The 5,221-nt window shown below is 41.0% G+C and overlaps 1 long non-coding RNA gene and 1 other non-coding gene across 2 annotated transcripts; both read right to left on the bottom strand.

The window, feature by feature from the left end:
• Positions 1-1,449: 1,449 nt before the first annotated feature.
• On the bottom strand, positions 1,450-4,992 carry LOC138632970 (uncharacterized). The gene is made up of 5 exons (XR_011311845.1): positions 4,912-4,992; positions 3,833-3,922; positions 2,694-2,755; positions 1,950-2,012; positions 1,450-1,629 (listed from the first exon to the last, which is right to left on the bottom strand). It is a non-coding gene; the product is annotated as an uncharacterized lncRNA (long non-coding RNA).
• Positions 3,588-3,788, bottom strand: LOC138632980 (small nucleolar RNA SNORA74). Its single transcript, XR_011311846.1, has one exon. It is a non-coding gene; the product is annotated as a small nucleolar RNA SNORA74 (small nucleolar RNA).
• Positions 4,993-5,221: the final 229 nt, after the last annotated feature.

Here is a 5,221-nt window from a genome sequence, read left to right on the forward strand (position 1 = left end):
CATACAAACCAACCCCATTCTGCTGCGTCCACCGGCAGCGTCGCGCCAAACAACGTTTCCATATTTTCAAGTTGTTTGCGGTATTGAGCAGCTGGAAACATTACACTTCAGAACATATAGAAGTATTTTATATATATATATATAATAAACTGTAACACACTACTTACGATGAAAACCATGTGTATTGTTTTCTTGCATTGCCCCCAACAAAAAACACTGAACAAGAAAACAATCAGATGGAAGCATTTTTGAAACTGACACCAGAGTTGAGTTTCTGCCTACTAATGCTTCATTAGATTGAAAGCCGAATTAAATTGTTAATCCCACCACGTTTCCACCAAGAACTCGAATAAACTAGGCTGTATGACAATTAGTGTCAGAATGTGTTTCTTTTTGCTTTGAAATCATGGGCTTGCTTTTTGATCCTTTATTTATGAACAGTAACCACTTGAGTTGTTGTGTGTGTGTGTGTGTGTGTTCTAACAGGGGAAAGGTTGGCATAATAAACAGCCATGACAATAAGAACAGAGCGGTACAGAGAAGGGGGTTATGCACTCAGAGACTGTTGTGGCCCCAGAAGACAACATACAGTCCCAGCTACAGTATTCAGGGAAGTCAAAACCCTGCAGGACCACTCGTCCACTTCCTGCATCAGTCTGTAGACAGTCTGACTGTCAAGCCAGATGGGCCTCATCCTGAAATGACTGCTGGCTCAGAGTTCCTGAAATTTGGTCAGGTTAGGGATATTCTGGCAGCAGGTGGAAGCCCAACACATCACAAAGAGTTTGTGTTGGTTTTTCCTTTTAATGTTGTCCAAAATTGGTTAAAAACATCAGAGAACTGCAAGGAGTGGTTGGCATGTTTCAACATGACCATAACACATTTAGTTGAACCAAAATCCCTCATACACTGTGCTGCTAGTGCTACAAATAGTTTAATCCGCCACTAAAAATAATCGTTGAGTTTTGCTTGTGCAGTGATCAGCTGTTCGAAGAAACTGAACCTTTCCAACAGCAAAATTAACACACACAAAAACAAAAACCTTACATTGTCAGCTGAAGGTATTGAGTGTTTGTCGTTTCATGAGCTTTGACATTGTTCCTCGGGCCTTTGATTAATGACTAAGCACTTAAAAGGTAACATTTTATGTATACACAAAGCTGCATCCTCAGAATTCAGATTTTACATTTGAGAAAATATGCTAATTTCATTTTAAAGTCATATGCAAGGGGCTGCATCCAGCACTAATTTTCTCAGATTAAGTTTCCATTTACAGCCTCAAATAACTCAAATTAGACAGCAAAAAAACCTCATCTGTTTATATCACTTCTCAAGCAAACATTATTTAACTTGACAAATATTTGCAAATTTACCATCTCAAAATACATTTTTAATACAATTGGAAACAAGCTCAAGAGGTGTTCAGGGTTGTTGGTAGCCATTTTTGTTTTATTGCCCAAACAGATAACCCCAAAAAAAAAGTAGCATTTTAATGGCAATGAATATAATCTGTAGTTGTGGACATTGCGTCGACCTCAGTCAGGTTGAGCCGCCAAACAGAGCGATGCACTGATAACTGGTCACATCCCAGCAGATCCACTGTTGATCCAAAGCCACATGGCAGGACAACTGTCAACACAAATGGAAGACAAAGTTGTATTAAAAATATCAAGACCCTCATATTTAATTCAATGGCTGTTACAGACAGCATGTTACAGGTCTTCAGTCAGGTTCTGGTGAATTGTTGTCACGTGAATCTGTGCCAAAAGTCCTGCGTTTCTCTTCCAATTCTCTAATTCCACAGCAGAGATGACGTCTCTGCCCCGGCAGTACAAGATTGGGTTCACAATTTTTACACACGTGTAATATATATACACACACACACACACACATATGTACATACATACAAATACTTCTGTATACCCAGTGACAGCATGTTTCACACCCACCTGCAGTCATTACCAGCTCCTTGGACATGGCTGCAGGCCAGCTGCAGGCCAGCTGCAGGCCAGCTGCAGGCCAGCTGCAGGCCAGCTGCAGGCCAGCTGCAGGCCAGCTGCAGGCCAGCTGCAGGCCAGCTGCAGGCCAGCTGCAGGCCAGCTGCAGGCCAGCTGCAGGCCAGCTGCAGGCCAGCTGCAGGCCAGCTGCAGGCCAGCTGCAGGCCAGCTGCAGGCCAGCTGCAGGCCAGCTGCAGGCCAGCTGCAGGGCTGCAGGCCAGCTGCAGGCCAGCTGCAGGCCAGCTGCAGGCCAGCTGCAGGCCAGCTGCAGGCCAGCTGCAGGCCAGCTGCAGGCCAGCTGCAGGCCAGCTGCAGGCCAGCTGCAGGCCAGCTGCAGGCCAGCTGCAGGCCAGCTGCTCCACATGCTGCTGTAGAGAAATGAGGAGTGGTCAGTGAAACAATCACAAGATAGATTTTTTTTTGTTGCTGACAGTCATCTGCTATGCTCAGAGTATTAGGTTCACCATGGTTGTTTTTTTTGTCAGCATGATGTGTTATATTTAATCATCACAGCATACAGGGAAACAACTCATGCAAACATGGAATGCAGTTTTATGGAGAAAAAAAAAAAGTCTTCTAAGGTTATTTAACAGTCAGAGCCTTAAAGTATTAAGAGAACAAAAAAATCCAACCATGTCCACATGAGACAAACAAATAAAAAACCTTTATGTACAAAACATAACTAGTTTGCCAGACTTGCCTTTAGCCCATCTGCAGCTTGAACTTTAGCTCCACATGGAGCATCTCAGAGGCTCTGCCTGTAGCACAATCATGGAAAATCGTTAACATACATTCAAAACCACAGGTACTAAAGGTCAGTGTTTTTGGTGCTTTATCACCACCTTCTGGTGGTAGTAAGGCATAACTGTCATAAAGACTATCCTTATCAACTATTTGAATTCTCATGCATTTATGACTTAAAAAAAAAAAGAAAAAAAAGACCCATTTCTAATGAATGACAGAAAATAGTCAGTGGCCATTTAGATTTTGAACAAAAATGCCACCAAGACCCCAGTTTAACCCTCTTAAACATAAACATGCCGTTTCACTGGGTTTTTTTGTTGTTTACACCCTGAACTCGGACTTAACCATTGGCCTTTTGAGAGCCAGCTAATTTTGTTTGAAGGCATCTACATTCATTGAATATCATTATAGGATTTTTTTTTTTTTTACCACTAACTTTTTAAGAGATTAACCTATTCAGAAAAATAAAGCAGTGTTAGTGAAAGGGAATCAGTAGGAGCCCAGTGTTCCCTCATTATTGATCTGGTTTCTGGTCACTTCATTGGTTGTGCAAACCTTGTAGTGAATTCACCACAAAAAGCATACTTCTTCCTATCGCATATTCACCAAGGGTGGGAGAGGTTATTTAACAGATTCTATATCGGCCCAATACCTACTGACCTCTTAATGGTTTTCTGAAAAAGTTTTTTTTTTTTATAAGTATGGCTTTAAGACCGAGCAAAGGGGTTTATAGCAATGTTGCTAGAATAAAAAAACAAAAAAAAAAAAAAGCATTCTAAGCTGAATGGTCCGTTTGGTTTTACAACATGCAACCACCTAGTAGCACCCCATGTTGTGTAAGCATGCAATATGCGGCCCTTCACTAGGCCTGCCCTGCTGTTGGATCAGGACAGGCCACTCTCGTTGGGCCGCACTCTGCAGCAGCTCAGCAGCAGCAGAACCTAAAACAGAATCTGCACAGCTGAAGCTCAGCACAGAGACTTCCTCTACCAGCGCTGTAACACTGAGCCAGACACGTAGCAACTGGTCAGCTGACTGAGAGCTGGGGGAGCATGTAGGGTCTGAAATGCTTTATTCATCTACACATTTACCTTTTAGTTCCAAAGGCAAGGCAGGCGGTTGGTAGCTTTAACCCATGGCAGAGGCTCAACCATGTTTATTCAAGTGGGGAGCCAACATGTCTGAAAGGAAGATTGTGAGTGTCAGATTAATGCAAAAATGGGACAAGATATAAGCAGCATACTGGTCCAACCAATTAACAGTGATAAAATATGAATTGCCAGCCTCCAAGATATTTAATTCATCACTTTAGTAGTTTCAGCAAATTGCAGATCATTTCTCAGATGTGATACAGATCTTTGTTCCAGATGACAGTAAACTGAATATATTCAGGGTTTGGTCTTTTTTCACCCCAAGGTTGTTGTTGTTTTTTAAGTTGTAAAAAAAGCTTCTTCTTTTTTTACAACTATCGTTTCATTGACATTAATCAAATTATTATTTTTAAATGCAGTACATAATAACCAACTTGAATTATACTAAATCCTCTATTTGTAGAGCATGTAGTTTTCCTTTTGTTTAAGAGACCAATTTAGTAACCATAAACCCAGCCGTAGGATTTCACCCAATTAAAGTGTTATTAAACGTTTGTTAATGTGCATTCTTCTTAGCACAATACCTAATATGGTCAAATGGTATGCAACAATTACACAATCCAAAAATACCACATTATTAAAAAACACAAAAGTCTGTGGTGTTGGGAAACAGGATTTCTCATTATTTTATGTACACAAATACATTTATATATTTTTCCACGGTGGGTTTTCAAAGATGTTTCGCGAGCGAACAGCAGTCAACGTGCTGAACTCACGTGCTTCCTGTTAACCACGCGAGAGTTTCGGACGACGACCGCCCAGTAAAGTAAAGTAAAGGAAAGTAAAGGAATCCATTAAACGCCAGTATTGTTGTAACACTGACCGGTAAGAACACAGATCATCTCATTTACGTTTGACACCATTTTTGCACAAAAATAAATTAACTCGATGGGCAAATGCATTATCTACATTACCGTTTCATCCTCGTGTTTTCTTTTTTTAACTTGAATATACTATAATTTAAGACAAATTACTACTGCTGTTACACCAACGTTTCTAAAATGAGCTGAAATACTTACCACAGTTAACAAAAAGCCCAGCAGACGTTTACAAGCCATCGCCCAGGCCGAGTAAGAGACAGACCGGATGTCGCACATAGATTTATAAAGCGAAGACGCCGCTGTGCATTGTGGGAAAGGAATCTCTCCCAAAGATCTTCCTTTAAGCAGATGGACCACTAGTCTACCTTTTCCAACTGAACATTTCATTTCTATGTACTGTACAGTATTCTCAAAATTGCAGCATCACAATTGCACGCTGTTAAACGTCCATAAACGGAGCATGGTCTCTCGTTTAGATTCACTTTTCCTCAGTAATATTTTTATTTGG

This window comes from Brachyistius frenatus, unplaced genomic scaffold (assembly GCF_029030835.1).
Source record: "Brachyistius frenatus isolate BFR_SWC_R1_liver_20210118 unplaced genomic scaffold, ASM2903083v1 Contig_202, whole genome shotgun sequence".
Lineage (NCBI taxonomy): Eukaryota > Metazoa > Chordata > Actinopteri > Embiotocidae > Brachyistius > Brachyistius frenatus.